At 45.3% G+C, this 10,043-nt stretch overlaps 1 pseudogene; it reads left to right on the plus strand.

The window, feature by feature from the left end:
* The first annotated feature begins 1,744 nt into the window (after nucleotides 1-1,744).
* Nucleotides 1,745-2,318, plus strand: LOC117197311 (glyceraldehyde-3-phosphate dehydrogenase-like; annotated as a pseudogene).
* Nucleotides 2,319-10,043: the final 7,725 nt, after the last annotated feature.

The following is a 10,043-nucleotide window of genomic DNA, read 5'->3' on the forward strand; positions in this document are numbered from 1 at the left end:
ACACTGGAAATTTTGGTGAGAGTTGGGTGATCATTTTAACTAATGTCAACTTTAGAGTAATGCTTGAAGATGTAAGTGGCTTAGTTTTGACCCAGGCAGTTTCATAACCACTGGATTCTTTATTTCTGCCAATCATTTAATAATCAGAACTAAAACTATTTTAGACACTACTATTAATCCAACTGTATTATTAGACTGACAATCCCTTTTATGAAAACAACTGGAAAATGTTTCTTAAACTGAAACTCAAAAAAGTCTTCTAACTTCTGTTTTGATCTTGATAGTTTATTTTTAAGAGCACATTATATGTACTTTATACTGTGAGTCTTATGAAGGCTTCAGACCAAAAACAGTAAAATTCTGGACGGACCTAAATGCCTTCCTTCCCCTCCGTCTCTCCAATTCTTTTCCATGCCAAATCCTCATAACTCCATGAAGGCTGCTCAACCAGCCTCATATAAGGTTTTCCTCCTCAATAGACTATCCCAAGGTAGGGGCTACATCTTACACTTCGTGCCACTCTACTGTACCTAACAGAATGCTTTGCCCTCAGGTACTTTATAAATACTTATTTTTTGATCAACTAAATGTAAGGACTAATTGAGGTAAGCTTGGACAGAAGTCATAGTACTATAGAAACTCTTTCCAAGTTCTTTGTTGGTAAGTTCAGTGATATACTCTCTGACAACTCAAGTCCTTGGGATAAAGGGAATGACTGACCCCATCAAAAAGGGTAGCTTATTGGTCAGACACTGAGTCACTGTATGGCAATCTATCTGCCCAGGAAACCAAGTCATCTCTTACATACACAGGTCACTGCAGAAACATTTGACTTTCCTTCTGGGAAATGCAGAGGCACTCGTTTGGGAAATGGAATAATCATTCCAATATCCTATCTCTAACACAGGATTCAGTGTATTCCTAACTCTTTGGATCAGTGTCTAGCATGACTTGGGCATTTCATATAGAGCTATTATTAATCATGAATGGAGAAAAACTTTCACTTAGGCTGATGGAAGAGGGTATAGAGGTTGATGGACAGTGGCAGGAGACGTTTTGAAAGAACAGATTAGGTAATTGATAGGCTATGTGGATAAGGCATATGTTAAGTGATATGCTTCTAATATGGGGCCTGGGAGAATGCTGACGTCTTCCTTTACCTTAAGCACTGCCATCAGTTGTCAACCCTAACGCTAAAGGGCCAGCAGAGCATGCATCTCTTCTCAAGTTACTACCAACACCTCCAATGTTGGCCTCCAAGAAGGCTGCATTTAATGACACCTCTTCCATCCTTCTGTTTATTGGTTTGAAAGTTAAGCTTGTTTAGTTCTCATTGATTTGTTGTGGGGTTGTCAGGTGTGATTTATCAGTAGCTTGTTCATGGTGACCTTAAAAATACAACCATGTTATAGCAGCCATGCCATTTTCTCAGTATCAGAGAAATGATTCAATTGACCTAGTCATGCTCTTTTACAACTTACTAAATGCATGGGGTGCTGAACGCTTTCTGTTTGCTTCTGTTTCATCAGAACTTGGTAACATATTAGCTATATATCAATTAATCAACATTTAGCCTTGAAAGTTAATTTGAACATTTTAGTTAGTCAAAATATGCATAACCACATTTCTCCAACAGGTTGGTGTTTGCTGTGGAGTTCACTAGCCTCTTCCTGCTCTTGGAGAAGGCTGGAGCTCACTTGAGGGTTGGAGGTTTATAATTTCTTTCCCTTCTGCAGCTGTCCTCATGTTTGTAAGGGAAGGGAACCATGAGAAGTATGATCACTGACTAAATATTACCAGCATTGCCTCCTGTACCACGAACTTCTAGGTACCCTGGTCAAGGGTAGTTACCCCTGATAATGTATGGATCGTGGAGAGACTCATGATCACACCATTAATTCTACACTGAAAACTGTGGATGGCCCTTCTGGAAAACCACAGCCTGTGGATCATGGTGCTGCTCAAATCATCATCCCTACAAGCACTGATACCACCAAGGTTGTAGGCAAGGTCATTCCTCAGCTAAATGGGAATCTCATTGGCCTCTGTGTCTCTACCCCTAACATGTCTCTCATAGACATAGACAAATATGATGACATCAGGCACCGGACAGCCCCTTGAAGGACATCCTGGCCTACACGGAGGATCAGGCTGTTTCCTGTGAGTTTAACAGTGACACCTACTCCTCTGTCTTTGTTGCTTGGGCCAGCATGGCCCTCAGTGACCGTGTTGTCAAGCTCACTTACTGGTATGACAATAAAGTTTGCTATAAGAGCCACATTGTGGACTTCACGTTTCACGTGGGCTCTACGGAGTAAGAGCCCTGAACCGGTACTCCCAACAATAGCACAAGAGGAAGAGAGAGGCCTTAGTTCTTGGGAGTCCTGTCTCCAATCTACCCCTCAGTACGCTGAGAATCTTCATCCTCAACATGATTCCAATCCCATGTTCATTAGAAGGAGAATACCGTCAATATAATACCCTATACCTGGCAAAGGAAAGTATAGGATGGTTTGCTATGAGTAAAACTTTGAAGCCAACTGTCAGTCAAAAAGTATGAGGCATTGCAAATAATAGCTTTAGTGCAGACACCATTTGGACAGGGAGTAGAAGTGGGCCTTAACTCACGGCCTCTAGGCATGGCTGTTCAGATCCTGTGGAATATATTGAGATACTGTCCTCTTTCCTTCTTTATGTCATTCTATGCCATATTTTTTTCCTCTACTGACCTATTCATAGGGGTTAAAGCTGGCTGTACGTGTCTCTTTAGCCACTAGCACCCCTGCAGCTGTGACATCATGAGTGTCACCTTTTAACCGAGGAGACCATGATATATGTCACAAGGTGCAAAACCTAGTTACTCTAACACACTTAACAGAGGCAATTGGCCCCTTGAGGTGGAGGGAGGATGTTTCCCATGTGGACTCTCTATGCTATAGGGAGGCTTTTTGCATGTGTGTGTATAGAGAGGCAGGGGACTTCCTGTGGGTTCCAAGGGTGGTCTTGAGGTCTGGGAACCCTCAGGTCATATTTCTGTCCGTGGTTTTATTTGTGCATCCATTAAGAAGAGATCTGAGTATGACCTAAGAATAGCTGTTCCTCAGCCCCTCACCAGGCATCGGCTCTGCGGGAGGTCTATAGCCAAGCACAAAATCTCTTTGCCAAGTTGGAGTTTAGGAGATCTTGCGAGTATAAAATGGGAGCCCAAAGAAATGTGGGTCTCATATTAGAGGTTTTGGAGTTAGTCACCCAGGCTATGAGCTCTGTGGGTCATGAAGAAGATCCTTAAGTCCTCGAATAACTCCCCGTTGAATTATGTCACCAGGCTCTATTTTGGGCGGTTAAGCATGTGCCTGTCTCTCTGTGTCTCTGTCTCTGTCTCTGTCTGTCTCTGTCTCTCTCTCTCTCGTGTTGGGGGAAATGCTCTTTTAAAAATATATAGCTAGAACAAGAAGGGAGTAAGTGGGAGTGCTGGAAGCTTAGGAGAGAGCCAGAAAATGTAAGTTTGGGCTGATGAGGTCAAAACTACCAACTCTGGGAAGGGCTGGCTCAGAGCTTGTTTGCTTGCTCTCTGTACTCAGTGTGAGGGCTTAGGACAGGGAGCATCTATCAAACCCAAGGAGGCATAGAACCACAAATGCCCTTATATTTGTCTCTTCAGGATGAAGTTGAAAATTTGTTGAGCGGGAAACAGCTTGGTGCGTAGAAAGAAGTAATTTGGGACTCCTCTTACAGAAGAAGAAAAGACCTGGGTAAGCTATGGGCTCCTGCTGGCCTGAACTGCAAGTATCTTTGGGCTTTTAGCACTGTGAAAGGGGGGAGCTCCTGGCAGGGGCGCGAGGGAAAGGAGTGGAGATCATATGTTGTTAATTAGAAAAGAAGGAATGAGAAGAATGCCACGCTTTAGCTTAAGCTCTCCTTGTAGGTTGACGACAAGCCACATATAAAGTTTAAGATGGGTATTTTTGAACTCATCCTTCTGCCCCACTGGAGCAGCTCCAGCTGTATGGTAAAGAAACAGATGTGGCGAAAGAACAGGATGTTTCAGGCTTTGGGTTTCGAAGGGCCAAATAGAAGTGGAGATCTGGTCCTTTGGTCTTCTGAACACTGAAGACTGAAAGGTTTGTGGCTCTCTGGGGCTGTATTTCTCAGCCTGAGTAAGGGCCCTGTTTTTTCAGGTGTGACTATAGGACAGGAAAAAAAAAGAGAGAGAACTCAGGTTGAGTAGGCCCTGTGAGGGGAGAATATGGGCTTTCTCAGGTATGAAGGCAGAGATAAGTGGCCATTCCTGGGTCTGCCAAGAATCCTCGGGTAGCTCACTGAAATTGTCACTCAAGATTCCCAAATGGGACAATCTGCAAGTCTCCAAACAGAGAGAAGGTATTTCCCTGTATTGAAGGCTGCTAGATTCCTAGATCTCCTCTGGATAGAAGGAAGAGGGAAGACGCTTGACTGGGTACGCCTTTAACTGGGGAGAATATAAGGAATTTTAATGACTTCCTGTGTAAAGTCTTCAGGGGCCTTGTGTAGCCAGTATAAACAGGAGGCATTTCAGTTGATTGGATTTATGTTTCTGAAATCAGGAAACAGGCCAACATGGGCCTCTGTTTAACTCCGTTCCATGGGATTTTAAGTTGGAATGCAAGGAGATGCCGCCTCAGATTTCATCCTACAATCAGTGGCTACTCGGTCTACTTGGTTTTTATCTCAGCTACTTAAAAATATGTATGTGGGGCTTCCCTGGTGGCGCAGTGGTTGGGAGTCCGCCTGCCGATGCAGGGGACACGGGTTCGTGCCCCGGTCCAGGAAGATCCCACATGCTGCGGAGCGGCTGGGCCCGTGAGCCATGGCCGCTGAGCCTGCGCGTCCGGAGCCTGTGCTCCGCAACGGGAGAGGCCACAACAGTGAGAGGCCCGCGTACCGCAAAAAAAAAAAAAAAAAAAAAAAAAAAAAAATGTATGTGTGTGGGTGTGTGGGTACGTATGTGTATATGTATTTACAAACTATCTATCAATCTATATAGTTGCCTCCATTCTCAGGGAGGTTGGGAACTGTAAGAGGGTCTAGCTTCCATGGTTGGAATGACTGAGTCACAAAAGGATCTCCTTCAAGCCTGAGATAATATTTCTGTAAGGTGCAAATGGTCTTGAACATCCATTTCAGAAGATCCCTTGTGTAAGAAGCACAAAGGGCATTCAGGAGATTCTGTACTCCATTTGCTGGCCAAATCTCTAGAGTTCAGGCCACTTTATCTCACACTCATTTCTACCTTGTCTTGTGCAAAGAATTTGACACTTAAAGTTAGCTCTGGATTCCATGTCGGGCTTTGCCACCAGCTAGCTGTATAAACTAAACAATTCACTAAGTAATGAATTGATTGATTGAATGCTTACTTACTACGTCAGCCCTATGCTAAGTGCCTTACACAGATGATCACATTTCATCCTCCCAATAACCCTAGGAGGTAGAAACTATTATTATCCTCAGTTGAGGAGGATATTGTTCCTCTGTTGAGAAAACTGAAGTTCAGCGATTAACTCAAGGTCAATAGCTAATCAGCGGAAAGTCCAAATTAGAATCCAGAACTATCTCCAAAGCCCATGTTCCTGAATACTATGGTAGACTTCTTCCACCCCCATACACACTGTACTCTTTGTGTCCTGGGTCCTTGTAAAATAGGAGTAATACCTTGATTAATACCTTGTCTGCCTTTTTACAAGGATGTTTCAAGGATAAAATGAGAGGTTAGCTATTCCATTCCATGACCATTTATTGAGTGTTATGGGTGAGGCGTTGTTCTAGGGTTTGGGTATTCAAAAGTAAATAAGATGTGGTTCCTTCACTCCAGGAGATTATTATCTGATACGAAACTGCCTTGAAAAGCATAAAGCATTATACAAGTGCCAGTTTCCTATGGTACAGTTTTATTGCATGTACAGCGAAGGGAAACTAATAGCCGTAGGTACAGAACAAGCTAGGGTAAAAATCCCACATGGCTTTCAGCTGCTCCCTGCAAAACTTGGCAACTAGCTGTTGCCAATCCCCATTGAGAACGAAAGGAGAGGAAACAGGCAATAATTTGAAATATGACCATAATGTAATTTGACTGCTGCTTTTTCACAAGCATATTAGGACGTGCACATCCAAAAGAGTGGTGTTCCCTTCAGACTAGCACCTTGGGAGGCTAAATCCCTGTACATTTAGTGCAGTGATGTTGCCGTTGCTCAAAACGTTTTTTGGAACTCCTCTTTAGTAATTGAGTTCAGAGCCTGCGGTACATTCTTTTCAATATCCTCAGTGGTGATAAATCTTTGTCCTTTGAGGGTGGGTTTGATTTTAGCGAACAGCCGAAAGTCACACAGAGCCAAGGCTAGAGAATAAGGTGGGTGATCAAGCTCAGTGATAGAGTTTTTAATTGAAAAACAACCCACTCCCTCTCTTCGCCATTCCTTTCCCCAACTCACTTCACTCTACCTGCCCCTCTCTCCCCGTCGCCTGCCCTTCCTTCCAAGTATAACTGTGAACCACTGAGACCATTTTTCTTGCGTGGTTCATAACCTAGCGCAAACAGAGATTAAATGACCTCTGCCAAGGTCACAAGTTTAGGTAAGAAGTGAGCTAGGACTAAACCCTATGTCTCCTGCAAATCATAGCATGAAAAACTTCAGCTAACAGAGAAACTTGATGATGACAAGGGGGTCTAATTAATGGAAATGCATGAGCACAGGGCCATAGGCTCTCCATTGCTAAAGGTCTTTCCAAATCCCTCACAGAGAACGTAAATATAATGCTGCTTGATGGCAGCAGGAATGCCCTGTGATTTGATGCCTCTCTTCATGCAAATCCAACTGGGGATAAGCCAACATCTCTGAAAACTGACTTTCCAAATAAGGTATAATTAGAAGGAGGTAAGAACTCTCTACTTCCTTATCCACTCTGGAAACAAAACAACAACAAGAAGACTAGAAACTCCAGGGCTGTCCCCGAGTGAGATTGTAAGGCAGGAAAATATGCATCCTTGGCAACCACTTTTCCAAATCTGTACCCTTCCCCCATCACTTTCTCCCTATTTCTCTATCCTCCAGTTAGGGAGAAGTACGTCTGATTAGTGCATTCACGCAAAGGGGTTACACAGATCATCTGTGTTTTAGAAAATGACATGGGAGCTGGGACTATCCCAAAGGAAGGGAGACCAGACTAAGCAGAGGCTCTTGATCCATCAATGAGGGGATACTTTTAGGCAAGGCAAGGGTATGTCAAATCACGCCAGTGAGACAATCTCCACTACTCTTGTGCATGAAGTTATCCCTGGAGCGAGCTTTCTCATAGGCTGCTTTCCCTCAAGTGTTGTCCACTGCCTAAAGAGCTGGACTTTGAGTCACAGAATTTCAGAGCTGCCAAAGCCCTTAGAGAGGAGGCTGTTCCCTCATTTTGAAAGTTGGGGCCCAGGGTAGGTGGGAAAAAAGAAGCAGGGGGAAGAGTAGCCTGCTCCCAGATCACACAAGGAATTCATGGCTCCGCTGGGGCTAGAGCCCAGGTCCCTAGCTTCCCACCACACCAGAGGTCCCTTCAGTAAACGCCTGGCCTTTCCCGGGCCTCCTCTGGCCAGCAGTTGTTGGCAGAAATGCCCAGCTTCTCATTCAGTGTACCCTGAAGGCTTTTTGAAGTAGATCACGGTTCCCATGCTAGCTTCCCCTTGCTATTGATACAAGAAGCTCTTGTGTTTCTCAGGGGAGGAGGGAGTGAGAGAAACGTCAGAATCCTGTGTCCTTTCCAGAGGCGCAACAGCTTCTCTCTTTTGAGGACAAGCAATCCCCTTGGGAACCCAGGTGACTTGCTTTTGAGCCCAGGCAGCCAGCATCCCTTCCTCAGCACCTTGAGTTTGTATTTCCTGTTGAATCCGCAAGCTGAACTATTGGAGAAAGTATCCCACCAATTATGTTTCCATGGGGCCCAGAGCACATGGTCTTGATTAGAATGAGCAAGAGCACAGCAGATTTCCCCCTGTGATGGTCTGAAAGCAACTTGAAATCCAGCCAATGCTGTCTGAGCAGCCAATGCCTGGCTTCCAGCTGCTGCTTGGTGAATTTTCCAAGCTCAAGGAGATGATACCTGGAGGGGTAGCTGGAGGTGCAGAAGGCAAAGCGAAGGAGGAAGAGAACCACAGGAGGACTGCAGTTAGAAGAGTTCTAGGTTATGGCTCCCCGCCACACCCCTCTGTCCCAACTCCAAACCCCAATACCCCCAGGCAGAGCTGATCGCCAACCCGTCACAGTATGGGGCTCGATGGTGAGTCTCACTGGATACTAGGTCAATTCCCACGTCCTATACAAAGTCTTCCCAAGCTCTTCTAGCTCACCCGGAAGCTTCCATGCCCTCTCGGCTCTTTCAGCAAGAAGGTTGCTGGCAGTTCTCTCTCCACCACTATATCCAGTTTTTCAGTCTCCAGTGAGTATGTTAGCCTCTTCCTCCTCAGCTCTGTTGTGAGATTCCTGAGCTCAGAACCTGTCTCCTCCTTCTTTCCACAACCCATAGTGCCTCCCTCAGTGAAGGCGTCACAGGTGATTGACCGCAGAGGAGAGTCTGGACAGAGCACAGAAGCACGAACAGCCCTCTCAGCTTTTGCTGACCTTTTCCATCCAGGTTGCCACTCTGACCTGCACAGCTATGCTGGCCAGGAAGAACTGGAGGAGAGGCCAGCCTCTGCAGGAGCCACCAGACAGAAGGCAGGTGGAGGACAGGTGAGTGCTTTAGTGGGATGTGGCAGGGAGGCCAAGCAAGTTGGGCACAGGGCATGGAGAACACTAAGAAGAGGAACCTAATAGCCCTATTTTTATCTAGGGATGACCTTGCCTGGAGGAACATCTGTGGGAGAGGAGAAGATTCTAACTTCCTTAATCCTGATGTTTGCTCTTCCAGATATGAGCCCTATAGCTCTTATTTGGGTACATCTGGGAGGCCAAGCTTTGCTTCCATGGCTGTTTATGTGTGTGTGTATGGGAGGGGTGCTAGGGAGGGGAGGTTAGAAAAGCCCAGAACCTTGTGGATGTGTGTGCATGTGTCTATATATTTGCACTTTCTTTTATTTTTCACACTGTGTCCCAGCTTGGATGCTGCTAGACAAACTAATGCTTCTGTCACCCCTCCTCTGAAATGTCACTAACAGGTCCCAATCCACACAGCTTCCACCACCAGTAAGGGGGCATGAGAACAATAGTTGACTGCCACATGCTAAGTGGAAACACATGGCCTATCATTCAAACAAGAATCCCTATTTCCTCTGAGATGCAGAGCATTAATAAAAAGGGAGCCCCAAGGTACGTGCAGAGAACTGAAAATAACCCCTCTACAGACAAGCTGGAGAAAGAAGCTGCTTTCTCCATTGGTTTTCTTTAGCTGCGCCAGGAATCTCTGAAGTACCCAGGAAACAAAGAAGTGCTCTGACTCTCGAGGACTCCTGTAGGACTACTCAGAAATAGCGAGAGCGAAGACGGGTCTGAACATTTCTTGGGCAAGTGTCGCACATCTCAGTGGGATCCCCTTGCTACTTCTTGTTAGCCTGGCCTGTCATTCCCTCAGACTGAGGCTCTGAGCTGTCCAAACTGCACCCAGATTCTCTAGTAAGCAGAGAGGGTGACCACATCTTGGAGGATTTCCTCCTTTGTATACCGCATAGTGCCTCACCCAGGACAGCCGACTCATTACTACCTACATCATCACCCTCAAACCGAGAAGTAACTAGCACAAGGAATAGAAGTCAACCAAAAGGGAGCACTTACAAACAATAATTAAGGGAATTTGCCAAGAAATTTAAAAAATAGGGGTGCTGTGGCATCTGCCTGGGGTGGTTTAAATGTGACTCTATTTCTCAAAGTCCCTTCTTACGCTATGACCTTGTCACCTCAATGCCCTTCTTCTTAAAGACCCAGAGGAAAAACAACTTTAATCCAAGAGGCGCAATGCCCTACCTCCCATTGCCCGCTTTCCTTCAGGTCATTTTGCTTACTTGCTTATTTCAGACACCTTTCAGCCCTGATGGCTTT

The sequence above is a fragment of the Orcinus orca genome, chromosome X (assembly GCF_937001465.1).
Source record: "Orcinus orca chromosome X, mOrcOrc1.1, whole genome shotgun sequence".
NCBI lineage: Eukaryota > Metazoa > Chordata > Mammalia > Artiodactyla > Delphinidae > Orcinus > Orcinus orca.